Source organism: Rhinichthys klamathensis, unplaced genomic scaffold (assembly GCF_029890125.1).
Source record: "Rhinichthys klamathensis goyatoka isolate OS25496 unplaced genomic scaffold, OSU_Roscu_1.1 h1tg000209l_1, whole genome shotgun sequence".
In the NCBI taxonomy this organism is placed as follows: domain Eukaryota; kingdom Metazoa; phylum Chordata; class Actinopteri; order Cypriniformes; family Leuciscidae; genus Rhinichthys; species Rhinichthys klamathensis.
Window position 1 is genome coordinate 1,050,866 of NW_026606734.1, and position 24,879 is coordinate 1,075,744.

Consider the following 24,879-nt stretch of genomic DNA (forward strand, 5'->3'; position numbering starts at 1 on the left):
ATGTTTAAGATTTGAGGTAAGAAAATCTGCAAAGATTCTCCTTAAGTGTGAGCTGCAACCAGATTTCAAAATCGGTTAGGATTTTAAAACTCGATCCTGTAGTGTGAGCGAGGCTTAAGTATTATCAACTGACCAGAATTTTGAGACCGCAATAGCTGGGTTTCAGTCACGTGATTATGATGGACGAGATGGAGGAAAGTCTGTACTGTACTACTTTACATGCAAAACATAGGCATTTTGAGTGTGTTATAGGGCTTTCTAAATACAGCAAATCACTTCCTGCCCTCCATTTGCATTTCGCCCATGGCAACGCAGTGGCGTGACGTCATATGAAAACAAGCTATAGACCAACGCTACTTTTGCGTCATCGAAGGGTAACGCCCCCTTTTGGGGGAAAACAAACGGATTCCCCTGAGAACAGAACTCGCTCTAGAGCTGCCAAGTTTCTTGATAGCAAAAATGGCACAAACTTAAAGAAGCTACTGGATACGGGGTTACAGAGGTGTCCCTTTGAAATGGTCGAAAACTGGATTAATGACCCCACGCAGTGGCCAATATATGGACTATTCAGACATCTAACGTTACCACCATCTCGTGGAATCACCAAGTAAGTAACGTTTTTTTTTTTGTCATTAACACACTCACAGTATGACAAACTAGACGATGAGGCCATGTCACTTGTATCATATTTAACTTGATTTAAGCTATTGACATAGTTTTGTTGTCGACTAGCTATACTAACGCTAGTTAGAAAGACAGAGCTGCTAGCAGCTAACGTTATGTGATTAACGTTAGCTCTCACTAGGCACGCTACCTTGGCTGTTAACTGATTTTACTGTTGAAATAGTGGCAGGCTAGGACTAAAGTGGACTTGGCTGGTTTCTGCTTGTGTCTAGAAAGTGCTTTAGGCCTATATGACTTTTCGTCGAGCACTGCGCTGGACTACATGTAACAACACGAACGGCAGTAGATCAAGCCTTCTAGGCTATATAGGATAGCGTAATGTCACAACATCCAATTTGATAGCCCCGTACATACATACATTGGTCCTATACATATTTTGCCGTACACTGTAAACCTTTTTACAACTTTCAAAGTCCTAGCACTTTCTAGACACAAGTAGAAACCAGCCAAGTCCACTTTAGTCCTAGCCTGCCACTATTTCAACAGTATAGTATAGCTAGTCGACAACAAAACTATGTCAATAGTTTAAATCAAGTTAAATATGATCCAAGTGACATGGCCTCATCGTCTAGTTTGTCATACTGTGAGTGTGTTAATGACAAAAAAAATAGTCTAACGTTACTTACTTGGTGATTCCACGAGATAGTGGTAACGTTAGATGTCTGAATAGTCCATATATTGGCCACTGCGTGGGGTCATTAATCCAGTTTTCGACCATTTCAAAGGGACACCTCTGTAACCCCGTATCCAGTAGCTTATTTAAATACCGCTCACGGTCCTCGGCCGGCAAAGAGAGTGTGTATGTTTGTGCCATTTAAGAAACTTTGCAGCTCTAGAGCGAGTTCTGTTCTCAGGGGAATCCGTTTGTTTTCCCCCAAAAAGGGGCGTTACCCTTCGATGACGCAAAAGTAGCGTTGGTCTATAGACGTGAAGGACTACAATGCGTTAAGAGCTCGCTCAAGTACTGGGGAGCTAAACCATTTAGTGCTTTTTCAGTAATCAGCAATATTTTTAAATTTATACGATGTTTAATAGGCAGCCAATGCAGTGTTGACAGAACCGGGCTAATATGGTCATACTTCCTGGTTCTGGTAAGAACTCGAGCTGCTGCGTTTTGAACTAGCTGTAGTTTGTTTATTAAGCGTGCAGGGCAACCACCCAGTAGAGCATTACAATAATCTAGCCTTGAGTTCATGAACGCATGAACCAATTGTCCCGCTTTTGTCAATGAGAGCATATGGCGTAATTTAGATATATTTTTAAGATGGAAAAATGTGGTTTTACAGATACTTGACACGTGACTTTCAAATGAAAGATTGGTATCAAAGAGCACACCCAGGTTCCCAACCGACGACGAAGACTTAACAGAGCAGCCATCAAGTGTTAGACAGTATTCTAGGTTATTACGTGTGGAAGTTTTTTTGTCCAATAATTAGAATCTCTGTTCTTTCAGAGTTAAGTAGTAGGAAATTAATAGTCATCCAGTTCTAGTCATCCAGTCATCAGCTATGCCTTCCATTAATTTTGTGGATTGGTGAGTTTCGTCAGGGCGTGAAGAAATATAGAGCTGAGTATCATCAGCATAACAGTGAAAACTAATGCCATGCTTCCTAATGATATCTCCTAATGGTAGCATGTACAGAGTGAACAGCAACGGTCCTAGTACTGAGCCTTGTGGTACACCATACTGAACTTTTGACCGATAAGACATCACTTCATTTACTGCTACAAACTGATAATGGTCTGATTTAATGATTTAAATGGTATGATTTAAAGGGCTACATTTTACAACATGTTTACATGCATCAAAGGTAAAAAAAAAACAGTTTAAAGGGATAGTTCACTTTGAAATACATTTTTGGCATGTTTTAGCTTACCTCAAGGGCATCCAAGATGTAGGTGTCTTTGTTTCCACGGTAGTTTCAATTTTAATATTTTTAGGTCAAACCGTTCTTGTTTGTCAGTCATATAATGCAGGTCTATGGTCACCACCTCAAAGAGCATGCACAGAGAAGTCCAAATTAAACATGATTTACTGACTCGTAAATGTAAGTACACATTGATGGCCTAAGACACGAAACGAGCAGTTTGTGTGAGAAAACGAACAGTATTTATATCGTTTTTACCTCTTGTGACCACACGCGGGCGCTTCGTTCTGCGCAAGCGCCGGAAAGCGCCGGAAGTGATCTTGCGCGTGTACGTCACGTTACACAGAGGTTTCGGAAGTGTTACCTTTCACTGGGAAGATCTAAACATATTTAGATATACAGGAAATCGCAATGGGAGACGATTTCGATATATCAACAGACAATGTTGAATTTTTTCATGACGTAAAATGTTTCATGTTTCGTGACGTACGTTTTGTGACGTACACGTGCGATCACGTGCGATTGTGAGATCACTTTCTGCGTTTGCGCAGAACGAAGCGCCCGCGCCCTCAGATCACTTGGACGTGGCTGTGGTTACAAGAGGTAAAAACGATATAAATACTGTTCGTTTTCTCACACAAACCACTCGTTTTGTAGCCTGACTACGTCAGACTTCCTACTTCCGCTAATTTCATTTCGCTCCTGTACTCAGTCTGAGATAGCAGCCTATCTTTCAGTTTTCCACCGGCCTGAAAACAGCCTGGCCAATCAACGAACAGAGGGCGGGCTGAGAGCCGTGACGTAGATGCTAAGCGCGCCGAGTTTAAGATTAGGTCAGGGAAATCGAAAACGACCGCGGATATGGAGACGCGGATGCAATTCGCTCTGTTGTGGATAATATTCCCGGCATTAGCAAACTGAAGCCCGAACAAGAAGAGTGTGTATTAAACATTTTGAATGGAGGTGATGTTGTGGCCCTACTCCCTTTGGGAAAAGTTTAATTTATCAACTATTACCGATCGTCAGCGAGAAACTGGGGAGCCTTTAGACAGGTCAGTGTCTCTTTTCTTTTCCAGGTCTTAAATACCGTAAAACTTCAAATAATAGCCCGGGCTTTTATTTGCCCAAATCGTCGAACTTCACCGGCTTGTACTTGAGACAGGCGTCTATAGCCGCGTTTCCACCGCAGGAACTTTACCCAGGAACTAGGAACTTTGGCCTGGTACTCGGTGTGTTTACACCGCAGGAACCAGGGTCTAAATGAAGTTCCGGGTAGATATTTCCCCCTCCGAAAGTCCCTGCTCGCGAGGTAGTACTTTTTCAAAGTTCAGGAACTTTCGCGGGTGGGGCTTGTGCGCTGAACATGCTGATTGGTTGTGTTCACGCCGCATTATGATTGGATAACTCCGCGCAGCATTTTATTTTAACCGGAATTTGTGGCTTCATGCAGTAATGAAGTTCCATGCAGTAAGAGTTGTCTGTCTGCAAATATGGAATTTAATAAAAATAAAAAAGGCAGCTGGACCGACGACGAGATTCAGGCTTTATTAAGCGTATTTGCGGAAGAGAAATTTTCTGCGCGTTCGTCCCAGCCTTCTCACGGTCAATGTCCGCAATAGCTGATAACATACGCTGTCTAATTTTAGATCTAACGTTAGCATTACGAGCTTTCTGAACACGCTTTAGTATCAGTGCTCGTCTCTTTTCTGCCGTTTTGTTAATTACCTGGTTAGTAAACCAATACATCTCAAACAACTGCAGCACAGTGTGAATCTCTTCCATATTTATTATAAATGTGGCGCTCAAAACTGATTACTGTCTTTTACAGTCTACTGTCCGTCACAAGCAAGCAATGAGCAGTCGCGCGCAGTTTACCCGGTACTTTAGACCGCGATGTAAACGCAGAAAGCTACCGGTCTGGGGCAAAAAAAGTTCCTGGGAAAAAAGTTCCTGGGACAAATTGTTCCGGGCAATTGCGGTGGAAACGCGGCTTATGTGATACTGGCCTTTATAATTTAGTGTTGTTCATTGAGATGTTGTTCCTAGAGTCTCTAATCTCTAAAAATCTCCACATGCTCCACGTGAAACCGCGGTCTTCCGACCTTTTACTATCTTGTCGATTGATTTTGATGAATATGCGCGAGGGAGAGAGAGCAAGACAGCGCTCGTGTTGTTTGTAGACGTGGGAGTGCGCGCGCGCGGCCGGGGCTCTCTCGCTCTCTCTCTCTCTCTCTCTCTCTCTCTCTCTGCTCGTTTGTGCGTCCCTGTCAAGCGCAGCAGTCATTCTATTACATCACTCACCGATCAAAAAAGTAGTTTACAGCCATGTTCACTCCGGTATTTCGCTCGCAATCTTCGCATCATCAAGTGTTTACAGTGGAAGTTCGATCATAGATTTGAGTTCGATGCATGATGTCTGTGGTTCGATGCGGCTGTGTCGGCGCATAACATACGTCATAAATAAACTTATCTGATTGGCTTACGGGTAACCAATGATTTTAAACTTCAGTACGCGCCCCCTAGCGAGAGAGAAAACACTTCTCTATTATGCTATGCCAGACTCTGTGTACGAAGCAAAGTGAAGTAGCAGAGTCTGGTATTACCAGGCTACTCGTTTTGTGTCTTAGGCCATCAATGTGTACTTACATTTACGAGTCATTAAATCATGTTTAATTTGGACTTCTCTGTGCTGCTCTTTGAGGTGGTGACCATAGACCTGCATTATATGACTGACAGACAAGAACGGTTTGACCTAAAAATATCAAAATTGAAACTACTGCGGAAACAAAGACACCTACATCTTGGATGCCCTTGAGGTAAGCTAAAACATATCAAAAATTAATTTCAAAGTGAACTATCCCTTTAATCTCGAGATGGTTTTATTTTTTTATTATTGCTTGGCCCTAATCCTCTTCCGTAGGTATGGTGGTATAATTAATACAATTACAATTAATTTGGTTTGTCAAGATTAATTTGTTTTCATAATCAGTAAAAAAAGAAAATAAATCTTCAAACAAGAATAAACATAGGCCTATATGAACAATTCAATTATTATTGTATTATTAATTATTTTTAACTATCATGAAGCTATCCAATCAGCGTTTCTCGCTCAGATGTGACGGCGGAATTAATACATTATCAAAATGTGATTACAGAATTTAATTACAGATATTAAATTATCCATTAAAATTGTCATTTTCTCCTTACAGTCTTGCGAGGTAACAATAATGCCTGACCAGTAAATTACTTGGTGAACAAAGAAAACATTTTTGGCATTAGGGATTGGCATTAGTTAATGCATAAACATGTAAAAGATTTAGCCTACCTTATAAATAGAATTTAGTTTTGCCAGAGTAAATGGGAACATGATTTATTGAAAATATTTGAAAATATATAAGTGGTTCTTAAGTCAATACTTTTTTTAATGGCTTGTAAACTTTCCATTTTCCCGCTGTGTTATTCTAGCCTTCATAGGATTGTTGTCAGCACGAAACACGTTTGAGCACGTGAATGCTGAATCTTGTCAGCGCTGGATTCTAGTCAGTGCTTGAGCGCTGGTAATGGAAAAATAATAGAGTTGTTGCTAAAGAAGCAATACATAGCTTATACATGTTGCATTAAACTGGCAGATTTCAGAATGTTGTAGGCAATTAATTTGGAAGTTATTACATGTTTAATCTTGTCTTGCCTGGATCTTATTGAACTTACAGAACTAAGCTGGACGATGAAGTCACTGTTTTCTCCAGAACTGCTTTATGAAATGAACTAATTTAACCAACGCTGCACTTTACAACTGAAACTGAATCAACACTAAACTGACTTCAGCCGAACAATGTCACTCCAGAGCTGCTGTACAGCTGAAATCTATTTGCATACTTTTTCTGTTATCACTGTAAAGCTGCTTTGAAACAATCTGTATTGTATAAAGGGCTACATAAAGGTGACTTGACTTTGAATACGGAACATTGATGTGTAGTTGCTTGGAATTCTGGATTGTGTTCCTGAAGGTCAAGAAGTAGAGAATAGTGCTCGAAAATCAGAGCATGGTTTCGTTTTGTAGCAAGCATTAAGTTGATCAAATGTATACCACATTCAATGGAATTCCATTATATCTTCTCTTATTCAAAATAAATTTGTGGGAATGTATTCCCTTTGCCATAGGGATTTTACACTTTCTTGAAAATCATGTGATTTTCAAAAAATGGGTGTTGGCCAGTGTATAAATACGACTGTTTCTTCCAGTCTGCAAGCACCTGAAGTGAGTTAGACAAAGAAGCACTTCAACAAACGGGTAATATTGTAAGTAAATGTGTATTGCTCTTCAATAGATGATGTATCTCAGTGTAGTAATGTTATGATGATATTTAGTATCTCAAATTGTGAGTTGTATATTCTAGATAATTGGTAATACCTAGGGCTTATGAATACAGAAATAGGACAAAATAGAAGGATATATTTAATGTTCCCAATATATTTTTTTAAACAATATAAATTCTGTTTACAGAAAAAACTGTTTCATTTATGTCTTTGTTAACTGGTTATTGTTGTAAAAATGTTACATGTATTTACTTTCTTTAGCAATAATTTGCTTGGGAACTTGAAGGACTTCGAACCTGGAACCAGTCATGACAGATTCTGATGAGAAGTAAGAATGCTAATCACTGTCATTTTATGTGTGCAGACTTTAAGGCAGATAAAAGTAAAGTCACAATAATTTATCCCAAAAAAACAATTACTCTAAATGACTGTAGCTCTCGTCTTCTTTTTAAGATGAACAGACTAAAATTTGATCATTGTCCCCATTTTCCATATTGTTAAAATAACTGCACACACATTATAACAGCTGTGATGTCAGATGTCATTGGCTTTTAAGTGTGTCATGACTGATTGTGACATGCTAAAGTTTGGATTTATCTTTTGAAAGATATGACTGCCAGAGAGAGATTTTCAGAGGATTTCAGCAGTTTTACTCTGTTCCTCACACAAAGCTATCATAAACTGCATTTCATGTATTCTGAAGCAACAAGTCATTTTGGAATACTTTTATAGTAATTTCTCTTTTTTCATTTTGTGGAATAAACTGTTGTGACTATACTCTTGTCTGCTTGTTATGAGTTTTATATCGGTGATAAGTTGTTAGGTTCAGGGGATTGTAGGAGCCGATGCTGACCTGACACATGCAGGACTTTTACTATTCTTTCAAAGTTTCTTTTAAAACTTATTCTGGTGAAGATATTGACGAAGATATTAATGTTATTGACGATGAGATGTATAATTTTGCCTCATTAAAAAAATAACTAGTAGTCTATATTTTATTATTATTATTTACATTTTACAAAACTATCTGTTTTTTTGTTCTATTTTTTTCTTTATATTACAGACAAAAAATGGACAGTTTAGAACCAGGATTACAGAAATGTAATGCAATCATCAAGCAAAGTAGTGTAATTGAGGAGGGGACTCCCACTCGATATCATCTGACACCAACAACAGACTCTCATGATCAATCTGAACCATATAGAAAAATGACCTTCGGAGAGAGAGACAAAACCAAACCCCATAAAACCATTCTGATAGTGGGAGAAACAGGAACAGGAAAAACAAAACTAATCAACACTATGATCAACTACATGTTAGATGTTCAAGAGAGAAGACAAGGTTTGGTTTGAGATCACAGATGATCAGAGTGATCAAACATTAGTTCACAGTCAGACCTCCAGCATCACTGTTTATGGGTTTTATCTACAAGAGAGTAAAACTGATCTAACAATCATCGACACACCAGGATATGGAGACACTCGTGGAGCTGAGAAAGATAAAGAGATTGCCATTAATTTACTTGGTTTAAGCAAATGTGACGACTGCATTCAGAAACTAGACGCAGTGTGTCTGGTGATTAAAGCAACACAGAATCGACTCTCTGACAGACAAGCATACATATTTGATGCTGTTCAGTCTTTGTTTGGATGTAATATTGATGAAAACATAGTTTTGCTCCTCACACACTCTCATGGAGCTATCCCTAAATCTGCTCTGATGGCTGTTGAAGAGGCTAAAATAAAGTGTGCAGTGAATGAGCAGAATCAGCCGGTGTATTTCCTGTTTGACAACTGTCAAGGAGAGACATTTCTTGAAGAATATCAGATGATCCAAAAGCAATCATGGGATCGCAGTTTTAAAGAAATTACAGGATTTTTCAAATTTCTTGACAACATAAAACCAAAACCCGTGAAGATGACCCAAGATGTGTTGCAACAACAGAAGCAGTTGGAGGCAAAAATCTCCGATATAAAATCACATATTCAAGAGATAAACCGTAAGCAGAATGAGCTGAAACAAACTCAAAGAGATCTGGAGAAACACAAAAAAGTTGTTAAAGAAAATAAGAACTTTGAGTGTGAAGTTGAAGTGTCCTACAAAGAGAAGGTTGATATTGATCTCTCTAAAGCCAAAGAGGCGTTGTGCTGCAGCGTCTGTGAGGAGAACTGTCATTATCCAGGATGCTGGTGGGTCAGTAATCTCTCATGGTGCCGTATGATGAAAGATAATCACTGTACAGTGTGTACAAATAAATGCCACTACAGCAAACATGTCAAAGAAGCAAAAATATATGTAACAAAGACAAAAAAGGAGAAGAGGACAAATGAAGATTTAAAGAAGAAATATAATGACAATATAATTAAAGTTAGGAATGGTGAGTCTGTGGTCAAGAGGCTGGAAGAAGAACTAGACCTACATAAATTAGAGATGGACAGAGTTAAGCTGGTGATGGATGCGTTTCACTGTGTGGATACTCTGGAGAAGATCGCACTCAACACTGATTCACTGAACACACTCCGACATGTTGATTTTTTGATTGAGAAGCTGAAGGAAATTAATGAGCCTGACAAAGCTGAAATACTGGAAAACATCAAGAAGAGAGCAGGAGAAGAAAAAAACAGAGCACTGGGATACAATGCTACAATAAATCCCTCAGCTAAGTAAAGAAAAACCATAAAAGTGCACTTTGAAAATGGTAATTCATTGATCTAAGCTGTTCATATAAAGCATTTGTTAGTTTGTGTGAATCTTGGTAAACACTGGCACCTTTTCACACATTTTTGTGTAGTCTAGAGAATATTTGTGCAGAAAGAATAAAACTAATTTACATATCAATACTGTATATTAATATTTAGTCCACTGTAAGGTAAGGCCACATTTTCCTCTTGAATAGTGAAAGTCTTTCTTGGGATGCTGTAACACAAATACTGTGTGCTGTTCTCCAGTATTCCCAGGACTACAGTAGTTTTGTCTTTAGTTTCCTGCCTCATTGTTATTATCATCATGTCTTACTGTAGTTGTTGTGCTTATCATTTATAGTCTTTTTTTTTCCTTTTCCTTTTTTTTTCTTTTTGATTCTCAGAGGATTCTGATAATGGAGGATGTATCTTTTGTATTATTTGTAGGCAATTTTAAATTTATTTTTAAGTATTTTGGTTTGGTTAATATTACCTTTTCTATTGTCTAATTCACTTTTCTTTGTTTAATAAATCTGCACTTGAAAACTGCCTTCTGGTGAACTAGTTTTTACAGTGCTGTAATGCAGAGGATCACAAACTTTACACCTCTGATCAAATCAGTCACGATTCCTCTGAGCACAAGCTTAGATCTACTAACATAAAATTAAATTTTGATTAATATCATTATCAATATCCCAATAAATCATGCTGCTATAAGACCCCATCAGTTGTTTGACTCACACTTTTGCAAAATTGTGGAAGAATGTGAAAAAATATGGTTTTGGTTTTCCAAACATATTATTATGCAAATGCTACAACATAATTTTAAATATAGTGCAATCTTATTTAAACACACTATTATTCAATAAATAAATAACCTATATGCATTTATGAATTGAGCTATATTAAAACTTCTCCTGTATGTTTAAGCACAAAAATATGTTTCAGAGCCAACAAACCACTCTTCAACAAACTATGCTCACCTTCAAGAAATCATCATTGATTATACAGGCAAACAGACCCCATTTTGTTAAGTTTTACACATTTTTTACTTATAAAAAATACTGTATTTTAAAACTGTAACCAGATATTCCAGAAGACACACCACATAACAGTTTGAGAGGCACTGCCAGACCAGACAGCAAGCAATCATCGAAACGTCTCGGTTACGTATGTAACCCTCGTTCCCTGAGTAGGGAAAGGAGACGTTACGTCGAGTGACGACGAAATGGGGGTTTCGCTTAGAAGCCTATCACCTTCGAGTATTAAAAAACGAGCCAATGGCAAAGAAATGCCATGGGTCTGCCGAATTTGCATAGTGTAGCTCCGCCCCACCTCATGGGTATATAAGGAAGGACGCTGGCAACATGCAGATATGTTTCCTGCTGAGGAGCCAAGACTGAACCCGGTGTTCCAGCGGAACAGCGGAGGTGGCAGGAAAACGTAATGAGTTCTGTAAACGAAGACGTAAACGCCAATCTTCTGTGGTGGGAACAGGCATGTACTCCTCCACCAGAGAGTCACAAATGGCCTATGCCACTTCTGCCACAATACCAGCCACAGTGCTGTGTCCAACCTGGTAGCTGAAGGCAATACTGCGGAAAGAATCCCTGTTGCAAGGAATCTGTAAAAATGTGAAATATGCAATTGTCAAATCAGAAATTCATATGTATAACATGTTGAGCTATTAAAAAAAGAAGAAGACTGAATTCAACATGCATATATATATTACCGAATCTACCGAATCTAGCGCATCTACCGAACCTGTGATGATTTAAAGGGTATTAATCCGGATATAATTAATAGTATTTAATATAATACATACACACACAAATATACACATAGGGTTTAATGTTAAACGTAATTACTTAAAGCTTAATAAATAGGTTACTCACCGTAAACAAATTGCCAGCCGTTCACCAGGTGAAATGGCTCAGCGGTAGTTTGTGTTCTCCTTCGCAATCAAGCGGCCAACTCTCCGCAGCAGCACATCAAACTGGGTCCTGTCCAGCCTGAAGTACTGCTGGAGCCGGACTTCATCCAGCCGCAGTTCCTGCACCAGCCGGTGGTACTCGCCGTGCTGACTCAGAGCCCGAATGGTTCTGTGAACCTAGACAGACCGGCTTTTGAGCTTTCGCCGCAGATATGTAGCCGCACTGGCAAAAAGTAGGCGTTGTTCCTCGTTCATTGTTCACGTATTAAACACTTAATGCACTGATTCCATTTATATTAAGTCATTTCCCTCCAAAATGTTTGTTTTTAGCGGCAAGAAAAATGATTCGATGTCAATAATGTAGGAGGGTGATCTGCTAATGACATTTATAGGCAACCCCTATTGGGAACGCCCACTAGCGACATTAATCTCTGTCGCTGGCGACATGCAGCGTCAAAATTGCTGGCGGTATGAACGGGGCTTTACCCTCAACTGCAACATGATGTGCGGCGATAGCAGCAACATAAACTTTCAGGGTGGAGGGATGGAGGGAGACAGCCTTCGCTCCAACCCATCTTGCAGGAAGGAAGCACAACGCTGATCGAGCATCTCCAGGGGTCTTCTCGGCGAGAAGAGCACAAGTTGACGAAGAGGTTCCACTTCAACGCATAGGCATGTCTCGTGGACGATGCTCTAGCTGAAGTGATGGTAGCCACCACCGCTGGTGGTAGGGTACTCAAACCTACCTCGTCCCGTCCAGGAGCCACACGTGGAGGTTCCAAATATCAGGACGAGGGTGCCACAGGTTGCCCCGTCCCTGAGAAAGGAGGTCCTTCCTCACAGGAATTGGCCAGGGAGGTGCTGTCGCGAGGAGTACAAGTTCGGAGAACCAGGTCGGGGTGGGCCAGTGAGGCGCAACCAAAATGACCTGCTCCTCGTCCTCCCTGATCTTGCACAGGGTCTGTGCGAGAAGGCTCACAAGGGGAAATGCATACTTGCGGAGCCTCCGCGGCCAGCTGTGCGCCAGTGCATCCGTGCCGAGCGTGCCCTCGGTCAGGGAATAAAACAGGGCGCAATGGGTCGAGTCGTGGGAGGTAAACAGATCTACCTGAGTGTCCCCGAACTGGTACCAAATCAGCTGAACCGACTGGGGATGGAGTCGCCATTCGCCGGAGAGAGGCTAAATCCGTGAGAGCTCGTCGGCTGCACAGTTCAGGTCTCCTGGAATGTAAATAGCACGAATCGACCTAGAAAGCAAACCGAAGAAACGGTCAGTGTCGAGGAAGAATGGAGACATGAAAGCCTGATGGTCCTGGCGACCCAGTGAGACAGGTTGGGAGCTGAAGCTAGACTCCCAAAAACTGAACCAGCGGGGTCATGGGGACCACAGACGTACCCTCGGTGGGGCAGCGAAGCGGTATGACTGGCCCGGACAGGGGAGGCATAGCGTCCCGGTGTGGGGGAACAGTCATAGGCCGCGTCCTGACAGAGGAGACCAGGGAAGGACGTGTGTTCCGCTGGGGTCTCGTGTGACAGGGGTCTGGCGATAGAGGGGGACGCGAGTGGCGAGGCTCGTAAGCGGCGCACACTGTCATCCGAGAACTCTGTGACAGAGGGGGACAAGAGTGGTGAGGCTCGTAATTGGCACACTCTGTCATCCGCGCACTCTGGGGGCTCAGAGATGGGGGTGTTAGTTCTGTTCTTAGCCACACAGGAGAAAAAGAGATTCTCCCCCGGCCAGCATTTATGTCCATGAAAGCTGGCTTTGCATGTTCTAAGCCCAAACACGCAAGACAGCGATCATGCCCATCAGATAATGAGATGGAACGACCGCAGCCAGAAATACTCGGGCGAAACATCTTGAAAAAGACATGCCCGTGCAAGCTCTTTTGTGAAAGGATGCTCAGCAGCCTGTGCTGAAGCGGCCAGGGAGAAACACACACACTGGATGCAGATCACTGCACAGATCAGCAGGCAGGAATGTGAAACTAGGAATGTGAAACTATGGCATAGGATAAAAGATGTCGTCGTCTGAGACAGCAGAGAGTAGCAAGTCAAGCAATGTTGGAGAAAAAACAGCAGCATCAATAAATGAAGAGCTACATGACACAGTCGCATACGACTGTAATTCTTTACTGTTTTAATGTGTTACGGTCAATAATACTAATCAGCTGATTGTCTCACGAACGTAACCAGCACATTTCTCCCTACATAGCAAACCCATAATACAGTGAGGGAGAAGAACCACATGAAACTATCCAACTACATATTTTTTCTAACAGGGTAGTAAAAGTTTAGCTGGCTAATATGAGCTGTTCTGCTGTAGGCTAATGTTACTGTTTTACGGTCAATAGTACTAATCAGCTGTCTCACGAACGTAACCAGCACATTTATCCCCACATAGCAAAGCCATAACACAGCGAGGAAGAAGAACTAAGTTACATGAAACAATCCAACGACATATTTTACACCACTGACAGGGGAAAAGTCATTTCTCACGGTTTCTATAGCTAGCTTCTAGCTAATGCTAATATTATTTTCATTTGTATCGCTAAAGTTGTAATACCTTACCTGTCCAGCAGAAAACAGGCAACTTTGGCGTAGCTTTGAAAACATTTTTCCCTCATTAGACTCTTCCATTTGGGAAAAGCCACACCGATGTTTACCCATGATTTCTGCCTGCGTTTCTCCCGTTTTAATCTGGCTTCATCATGCTTTCGCTTCTTCGAAGCAGATTCATCCTCCGTCGGCTCTTGTGCTAAACAATAGCTGTGCTCCTTCATTTTATTGCTGCTGCTACTGCTTCTGCTTCTTATTTTCTGCAAATTTTTTTTTTCAATGTAGTGACGAAACGCGCTCTGTAGCGCTGTTTGTTCGCTGTTGGCTACGGTAGAAACATGACGACACAATAAGTCGACCTCAATAGAAGGGGGTGCCCGCGGTTATGGAGATATAAATGTCTTATTCTAAGGTAATAAAAACATAACGGTTCATTATGCAAGGTCTTTACACACCACTGAAAACATAGTTATGGATCTTATTGTCACGGTTCATGGATTCATTGACTCGCCCTCGCTAGGTGTGTGCGTGTTGTGTGAATGGGCGCGGCTCATCAGCACGGCTCGTTATCTCCGCTGATGAGCTGATCAGCGCCAGCTGTTTTGAATGAGAATGTCCTATATATTGTTTGTCATGTTGTCTGGTCTCTGTCAGATGGTTGTTGAGGTTCACGGATTACTCACCGTCCTTTCTCCTTGCCCAGTGTCTGTTTCTCCTGTTATTTGGACTCTGCCCTGTTCTGAGGAGCGTCAGCCGTATCCAGTCCGTGCCTGATCTGGTGTCTCCGCCTCGTTCTGGGAAGCTGCAGCCGCTTCCAGAGACTGTTCCTGTTCTGTGGTATCTGCCCGGTTCTGAGAGGATTCTACTGTTCCTGCCTTGCCGTCTGCCCACGGAGTCCTGTGTTACCGAGCCTGGGTTCGGTCGCCTGTCTGTCATCCACTGCACTGTTTGCCACTACCTTGTGTTTAATAAACACCTGTATTCACTCGCGATTGAATCCACGACTGTTCTTTCGTGCCGTGACAGAACCATCTGACCACCTACATGGATTCAGCGAGTGCAGCCGAGGTCGGGAAGATGGTCGCCGAGAACCACGCCCGCATGGATCGACAAGATGAACAGATCGGATCCTCGGGTCGGGCGATACAGGCTCTGGTAACACAGGTGTCTGAGCTCACCTCTCAAATACAACGTCTGAGAGGTCCCGCTGCGCCAGCCCCGCCCCCGCCTGTTCCCCCGGAGTCTCCGAACGTCAACCGACCAGAGCCGCGCATCCCCACCCCGGAGAGGTATTCTGGGGAACCAGACCTGTGCAGAGCGTTTTTAACAAAATGTTCTATTTTTTTCTCTCTCCAGCCTGTGACGTTTTCCTCTGAGGAGAGTAGGGTGGCACTCGTTATGACGCTGCTGTCTGGACGCGCGGCTCAGTGGGGAACAGCGGTGTGGCAGAATAGACACCCTTGCTGCTCCTCGTTCCAAGCACTCGAGCAAGAGATGAGGCGCGTGTTCGACCGCGCGGTTGCCGGACGGGAGGCGGCCCGCCATCTGGTCGATCTCCGTCAGAATAACAGCTCTGTTTCCGACTATTCCATCCAGTTTCGGACATTGGCCGCCGAGTGCAAATGGAACGAGGAGGCGCAGTGGGACCTTTTCCTGCATGGGCTGGCTGACCGTGTTCAGAAGGAAATTTACACACTGGAATTACCCAAGACTCTTGATGGACTGATTGAACTGGCAATCCGAGTCGATGCACGCCTACAACAGAGAGGGAATCGACAGTTCCAGACTCCGAGGGTGGAGGTCGCGGAGTTTCCCGGTTTCAGAGTAACGAACACGGTCAGTTCCTCGAACGATCCGGAGCCCATGCAGGTAGGTCGAGCTCGACTCTCCCGGGAGGAGAGAGAACACCGCCGCTCGAGGGGTCTGTGTCTTTACTGCGGGGAGGCCGGCCACTTCGTTTCCACCTGTCCTTTAAAAGGCCAAGCCCGGCGGTAGGACGGAGGCTACTGTCGGGCGGACTTTCCTTGACCAGACCCTCGAACGCCACCCTCCTCCCGGTGAGACTCCAGTGGGCAGACCATTCCTTCAACGGCCAGGCGCTGGTGGATTCAGGAGCGGAGGGAAACCTGATGGACTCGTCGTTGGCCCACAAGCTTCACCTCCCCATCACTGCCTTGGACCACCCTATCACCATCCACGCACTAAATGGACAGGAACTCCCGGGCATCACTCACGTTACTGGGCTCGTCACACTCATCACTTCGGGTAACCACACCGAGAGGATTTCACTCTATCTCACTCAGTCACCTCACGCTCCCCTTGTCCTGGGTCATCCGTGGCTGGTGAGACACGGACCCCGGATAGAGTGGGGACAGAACTCTGTGTCCAGTTGGAGTGAGAAATGTTATGCCTCATGTCTTTTGTCTGCTGTTCCGTCTGTTTCTCGTTCTGTGTTGCAGGAGGAGCCAGTGAACCTGTCTAACGTGCCACCGGAGTATCTAGACCTGAAGGAAGTGTTCAGTAAGTCCCGGGCTGCTTCTCTTCCTCCGCATCGTCCTTACGACTGTGCTATAGATTTACTGCCAGGTACGTCTCCGCCTAAGGGCAAGTTATATTCACTTTCTGTTCCAGAAAGGGAGGCTATGGAGAAATATATTTCTGATTCTCTAGCAACTAAGTTCATTCGCCCCTCCTCTTCTCCAGCGGGGGCGGGATTCTTTTTTGTAGGGAGGAAGGATGGTTCTCTGCGACCTTGTATTGACTACCGGGGGTTGAACAACATCACGGTAAAGAATACTTATCCTTTGCCGTTGATGTCTTCAGCTTTCGAGAGGTTGCAGGGAGCATCGATTTTCACAAAATTGGATTTACGTAATGCATATCATTTGGTTCGCATCAGGAAGGGGGATGAGTGGAAGACCGCGTTTAACACCCCCAGGGGGCATTTTGAATATTTGGTTATGCCGTTTGGGCTTTCCAACTCCCCAGCGGTCTTCCAGGCACTCGTCAATGATGTGTTGAGAGACATGGTAGATCAGTTCATATATGTTTACCTGGATGACATATTGATTTTTTCTTCGTCTCTCCAGGAGCACGTTCAACACGTCAGACGAGTGCTTCAGAGGTTGCTAGAGAATGGGCTTTTTGTCAAGGCGGAGAAATGCGCGTTTCATGCACAGTCTGTTCCTTTTCTAGGGTACATCATCTCGTCTGAGGGAATACGAATGGATCCTGAGAAGGTTAAGGCTATGGTGGAGTACGCGCACAATACGTTACCGGTGTCGTCAACGGGCCTATCTCCGTTTGAGTGTAGTGTAGGTTACCAGCCACCAATTTTTCCCAGTCTGGAATCCGAAGTCGCGGTTCCCTCCGCCCACGCCTTTATCCAGAGGTGTCAACGCACGTGGATCAGAGCCCGTGAGACTCTGCTCCAGGTGGGTGCACGCACCAAGGCTAAGGCCGATCGCCACCGGTCTAAACCTCCCGTATACGTCGTTGGTCAAAAAGTGTGGCTTTCAACCAGGAACATTCCGCTCCGCTCCGTTTCTAATAAACTTGCTCCCAAATTCATTGGCCCATTTACTGTCACCAAGATCATTAGTCCGGTGGCAGTCCGCCTCAACCTTCCTCCAGCGTACAGAAGGATTCATCCCGTTTTCCATGTATCTAAGATTAAACCTGTGTTTCATTCACACATTAATCCGCCTGCCCCGGTTCCCCCCCCGCCGCGACTCGTAGATGGGGAACCAACGTATTCGGTTAATCGTATACTGGATTCGAGACGGAGGGGACGCGGATTCCAGTATTTGGTGGACTGGGAGGGTTACGGTCCGGAGGAGGGAAGTTGGGTTCCTGCCAGGGACATCCTGGACCACTCCCTTATCGATGATTACAATCGACAGGTAAGGGTGTCTGGGAATGCCAGGCGGCATTCCTAGGAGGGGGGGTACTGTCACGGTTCATGGATTCATTGACTCGCCCTCGCTAGGTGTGTGCGTGTTGTGTGAATGGGCGCGGCTCATCAGCACGGCTCGTTATCTCCGCTGATGAGCTGATCAGCGCCAGCTGTTTTGAATGAGAATGTCCTATATATTGTTTGTCATGTTGTCTGGTCTCTGTCAGATGGTTGTTGAGGTTCACGGATTACTCACCGTCCTTTCTCCTTGCCCAGTGTCTGTTTCTCCTGTTATTTGGACTCTGCCCTGTTCTGAGGAGCGTCAGCCGTATCCAGTCCGTGCCTGATCTGGTGTCTCCGCCTCGTTCTGGGAAGCTGCAGCCGCTTCCAGAGACTGTTCCTGTTCTGTGGTATCTGCCCGGTTCTGAGAGGATTCTACTGTTCCTGCCTTGCCGTCTGCCCACGGAGTCCTGTGTTACCGAGCCTGGGTTCGGTCGCCTGTCTGTCATCCACTGCACTGTTTGCCACTACCTTGTGTTTAATAAACACCTGTATTCACTCGCGATTGAATCCACGACTGTTCTTTCGTGCCGTGACACTTATATTGCATTTCTGTCAATAGATCCTCAGAAATATTCTGCACTGCACCTTTAAGCTCAGTGAATATGTATTTTTTCTGTTTTATGCATTTTTGATGTCGATTGGGCATAGAACGTTACACTTTTGCTCCTTTTTCACATAGGTCTACACCAATGTAAATGTTATGTCATTAGCGGCAGGGCCGCAAGTGCAGTCTAACTCATGAGATAGAGCGCTGGTGCAGTCGTAATGGCTTGTTCGTCTGTAAGCAGGACCTTCCTGCACTTGAATGGACAAATCCCCTCAAAATGATGTCAAAAAATGCCCGGCCCAATTTTCCCCTCCTAAAAAGTGGAATTTGTAGGTAAATAAGACAACACCATGCTTTTAAGACTGTGACCAAGAAAAACAAGGGAGGGAACAAACAAAGAAACACAGATACAGATCGTAACAAATCTGTATGAAAAGAGTGAGATGTCAGTCGTTCTCATGCCAACTCATTATCTGCTAATGTGAACACGCCTACGGAGATCGCGCTATTGAAACGCAAATGATCTGAGGCGATCCATGCAAACCTGTCAAGGCATTACATATGTAAACATGCTATTTTTACATGAACATGAACACATCTACTAGTTTAGCTTTTCCTCAAACTATATTGCTATACTGAGATCAGTCAAAATCGACTGAAATATGTTCAAATAAAATGTCTTTGTATAAGCAACATATTTAACGGCAATTAACATTTATAAACCCTATATTAATATATCATAAAAAAGATGTTACACAAGATTTTGTTGACTAGTTTTAGATAGAGTTTTACAGTATAATTTTTACTGTAAAATAGACTACTGCCACATCAAAAAAGCTTTTTTTTTGCCAATTTCTGCTCATGTTAAATATATATTATGGGATGTTTTGTCAAAAATAAAGTAAGTTGATTGAACTATCAACTAAGTTTTATTTTCGTGTTTGTTCCAATGTATATTCCAACTAGTGAATCCTTAAATTTGAAACACGTGTGATAAAATATATGCATTTTACAAAGAAAGATTACACTTGAAATATTGTTAAAATTGTAGTTGTTGGTTTACATATGAAAACTTTGAATAAAATAGCAGAAAATATATTTACAAGGGATGTAAACAAAATATTAATAGGTCAATATAAGTCTTCTCGTTAAATTATTTATTATTGTGTTTTATTAGTGACAAATTTGGGGAGAGAATAAATATTCCAAAACTTTCTAAAAATACAGTATGAGAATTAACTGCACAATTACTAGAAATGTTTGCCTTGGATACTATATAATTTGCAAGCATACAACATTTGTGGAAAAATACTTTTTTTTCAAGATGTTTCCAACTCTAAATTTTAACCAATTCTGTAGAATGGCCCATATAGCCTATTTGAACAGGATTTGTTTCCAGGTATGACTAAAAATGTGCTTTTGACTTTCATTTATATTTGGATTATATTGCATTAAGTCATTTAGCAGACGCTTTTATCCAAAGCGACTTTCAACTGAGGACTAAAGACAAGTCAAGTAATTGTGAAGAGGCAAAAACAACGCAAGAAGGATCAAAATTCAAAGTTCAGGCATTGCTCAGAGTAGCATAAGCCAGACAAGGGAGGATTTAAAGGAAAGGGAAATTTTAAAGGAAAAGGAAACTTTTTTTTATGTTAAATGCTCACGGAAGAGATGAGGTTTCAGTTGTCTTTTGAATGTTGTCAGGGATTCTGTTGTTCATTATTCTCTAAAAAATATAAACATGTACATACATGTTGCTCACATTATGGTAGCCCTGTTTGTGCTGAGTATAGTGTAATTACACCTTTGCCATTAATATGCTTATAAGCAACTGAAAAAAGCACAATGTCAGGACATGTCAAAACATCTCAAGGACCCCAAAAACACCTTAGACCCCAGAGGGTTTTAAGACAAGGAATAGATTAAGTTGTTGTTTAAAAACGAACACTTGGTGACAACACCTCCGGGTACTTCAGGCTAATACTGTTTTACATTAGTTTGTCTTTACTTGGCTTCTTCATATTTCCATCAGGATCGTTGGATCAGCACAAATTTTGAATTATACGAATACCAGCTCAAAAATGCATCAGTACTTTAGATGACCTGCAAAAAGCTAATGAACTGAATGACTTCTGTCTGAGATTTGAATCTTGGGACTTCTCCTCTGAAGTTAAAGAATGTTTCAGAGACAATTTCTGTCATAAGATTGCATTTTAAAAACTTATGTACTAAGAAGGCAACGGGGCCACATTGAATATACGCATTCCTGTTAAAGGTGCCCTAGAATTAGGGTTGGGTACCGAAACTCGGTGCCAATAGGGAACCGGTTCCGACGTAAACGGTAGTAACCAGACCGAATAAGAACGAAAATTTCGGTGCCTGATTTCGGTGCCTAACTTCATTAGGCACACACACACACACGCAAGGTCTCTCGCTCTCTCCCTCTCCGCCGTGCCCTTGCGTGTGCTACACAGTATGGAGCACAGTTTATTCTGTCTCGCATGCGCGCCCTTTCTCGCAAGGTTTGGCTGCATTTCACGTGTAAAATTACGTGTCAGAACGCCCTCTGGGTGTGCCGACAGTCTGAATGCCATATAGAATCAAGCCAATTCATTGGCTAATGGCGCGGGCGCCGCATCGACGCACTTACGTCGTCATATTATGTTGACGCGTGCGCGCGCCACCATCTGCTCCTCAGATTTCTCTGCCGAAAAAGGAAGCTGGTCGGCAGCGCGAGGAGCTTGGCAGCGTCCCGTTCCCTATTGAGAGATATGTTTCACCAGTAACCAGAGATGTTCTCTTTCATAGGTTCACTCAACGCTGCGTAGCTAAGAAGCAGTGGATTTGTAGGCTGCTGTATCACGTGCCGTTTGAACTGACGCGCTACAGCGATCTGTCACATTTCAAAGAGCCAAAACGTTATTTATTGTGTGAATCTCGTAAAAATATTGACAGAATCTGACAGCTGTGGATTTGTTCCATATCAAAAGTAACCTTCTCTGTCTTGTCTTGTCACTCTCTCTGCTTTCACCAATGCAAACACGATGATGTAAATACAGTAAGAGCTTCGTTGTGCAGTAAGCGTCATTGATTTCATAACGAGTTTGGCAAGTGTCCAGATCAACTCGCGCTGTGTGGAAAGATTGTTCTCTGATCGCCTTCTGTATATAATTTGTTCACAATTTAAATACGATTATTTTCATCCTACTAAAAGAAACGATGTGAAGCTGATATTTTAGTCACTGGTTTGACTTACTGATGCATAAACAGTAGCTATTGAACGATTTTGAGAGAAAGATTACCTGTCTGAACTTGAACAATTACACATCAGAAAGTGTTGCTTGGTAGCTCGATCCGAGGCCAGCTCTGTATTGGCCCAAGTTGAGGAAACACTCGGTGAAATGTTTGGAAATTTCCAGAGAAAATAAAATTAACCCATTGTTTCTTCAAAGGCTCAGATGAAGGAACTAAAAAATACTTTTGTGTTCATGTGTACATCCACACTGAGCAACTGCCATGCTTCGGCTGCGCAGTTCCGCCTGGCATTGAGGGCTGGCATTATGCAAATATTTGGAGGCGTACATATTAATGATCCCGACTATTGCGTCACAGTCGGTATTGTGTGGAGAACCGACCGTTTTTCAGGGGTGTTTTTCATAAACGTGAATTAAATGAGAACGCGAAAACAGTCCAGTTTGAGATTCACTCTATGTCATGTCCATGCACTGAACTCTTGTTATTTGACTATACCAAGGTAAATTCAATTTTGAATTATAGGTCACCTTTAAATACATGTGAAGACACCTGCATGTTTCCCAATCTTTCAAAAATCAGTAGACTCACACGTCATACCCACCCTGTGGAAGAAATCAGTAATTACACCTGTACCTATAAAACATGCCCAAAAGGGAATAATGATTTCAGGCCTGTGGCACTGACTTCTATTGTTATGAAATGTTTTGAGTGGATAATGGTGTCATTTCTTAAGCAAGATGTTGGTGTGTTTTGAGATCCGTTTCAGTTTGCGTGCAGGCACAGATGATGCTATTAACAGCATTTCACATTTGGTCAGTAAACAACTCGAGGACACCAAGGCCTACGTATTTCGTTTTTTGATTTTAGTTTGGCTTTTAATACTGTGTAGCCTCACATGCTCATCTAGAAACTGAAACATATGAATGTTTGCTCTTTTATTCTCAACTGTTTTTTTTTTTATTTTATTTTTTTAAACAAACCGTACTCAACAGGTTAGAGTGAATAATGCTCTTAGGGAGCCTATCAGCACTGGTGTCCCTCAGGGCTGTGTTAGCTCTCCAGCACTTTTTACATTGTATAACGACTGCACTAGACTCCATACTGATAATCATATTATTAGATTCTCTGATGATACAGCAATCCTCGGCCTTATGCATAAAGATAGAAGTCCAGCAGCGTATCATACGGAAATTGAGGAATTTGTGCAGTGATGTGACAACAACTATCTTGTGCTAAACGTGACCAAGACTGAGGAGATGGTGTTTGACCCAAAAGCCATAGGAGATACCAGGCCTGTAGTGATTAACAATTTACTCAGGTTAGCTCTTACAAGTACCTTGGTGTACATATTGATAATGCACTGACATGGAAGGACCACGTAAATACTGTCTGTTCCAGACTCCAACAGAGGATGCATTTTTTACAAAGACTTAGATTGTATGGAGTGGAACAAACATGTATGTTGTTGTTCTATCGTGGAATATTAGAGAGTATTTTAAAATACGGTATTACAGCCTGGTATGGTAACCTGACAGTACAGTCAAAATCGCAGGTAAAGACAGCTATGAAGATTATGGGGGTCAAAAACAATCTGCCCCCCCAGAAAATTTATGAGCAGTCGGTTATCAGACAGGCACAAAAAATAGTTTCCAATCCGACCAACATACTTCACCCAGAATTCCATCTTTTACCCTCTGGCAGAAGATTCAGAGTTCCTAAATACAGGCTAAACCGTGCAAAATAAAATGTTTAATGGCAAACTCAATGGCATGTTTCCTTGTTAACCTGGTGATAAAATATGTGGGCCTATATATTGGTTCTTTAGGCCTATCTTATAGTTATTAAAGTTTCCTATTTTATATTAGGCCTAAATAAGTGTAAACCGGTTAACATGACTATGTGTGATTGTGACATCAGGTATTAAAAATCTGTTTATTTATTTATCAACCTCCGCATTGTATGCTTTTTATTATCTATGTACAGGATAAAGACAGTTTCAAATATTAACACTTACATTATTATTATAAAAATCACTGCTGTAAATCTATGCAATAACGTGGTCTTAAAAATTAATTAAAAATACCCAGCAGAGAAGTGACATGAACATTTATTGCTTATTTATGTGTGAGGAGAACTGTCATTATCCAGGATGCTGGTGGGTCAATGATCTCAAATGGTTCAGTGTGATGAAAGATAATCACTGTACAGTGTGCACAAAGAAATGCCACTACAGCAAACATGTCAAAGAAGCAAAAATATATGAAACAAAGACAAGAAAGGAGAAGAGGACATATGAAGAGTTAAAGAAGAATGATGATGGGAAGCTTGGAGATGGTGTGTCTGTGGTCAAGAAGCTGGAAGAAGAACTGCAAGAATTAGAGAGAGAGAAAATAAAGCTGGTGAATGAAGCAGTGGCGTAGGTTTGATTTTGAAATTGGTGGGGACGGGGACATCAATTTATAAATATATTTTAAGTTTTGATCGAAATTATTGCTAGGGATATATCATTGTCACTGGATATTGGTAGGGACACGTCCCTAGCGTCCCTACTAAATTCTACGCCCCTGGAATGAAGCTTTTCACAGTGTGGAAACTCAGCAGATGATCGCACTCAACACTGATATTCTGTTCTGTATTTTGATTTTCTGATTGAAAAGATGAAGGAAATAAATTAGCCTGAAAAAGCTGAAATACTGGAAAACATCAAGAAGAGAGCAGGAGAAGAAAAACATGGAGCTCTGGGATACATTACAAGCTTATTTAAAAAATAATTATAAATGACGTCTCATCTTAAATGATGCTGAAATTCTGAAAATGTTTCTGGCTTCGTTCAAAAGTATGTCCTTCATGTGATGTTAATCTTATATTATCATTGATCGTAATTGCAATGTTTTATGAATCAAACCGTTTTCTATCATCGCACTTGCCGGTATTTTCCATTTGTAAGTTGCTGTAAATAAACTGCATCTGCTAAATTAACTAATGTAAAATAGTGATTGAATTCTGTATATTTGTTTATACAGTAAGATACTATTGAAAATACATAAGTGATACTATAAAAGCAACAAATAGCCAGA

The 24,879-nt window shown here is 42.0% G+C and overlaps 1 protein-coding gene and 1 pseudogene across 1 annotated transcript in view; both read left to right on the plus strand.

The window, feature by feature from the left end:
* Positions 1 to 24,879, plus strand: part of LOC130097032 (uncharacterized) — a 103,035-nt gene that overhangs the window by 77,944 nt on the left and 212 nt on the right. The gene's annotated exons all lie outside the window — the stretch shown is intronic.
* LOC130097036 (uncharacterized) lies at positions 6,830 to 9,536 on the plus strand (annotated as a pseudogene).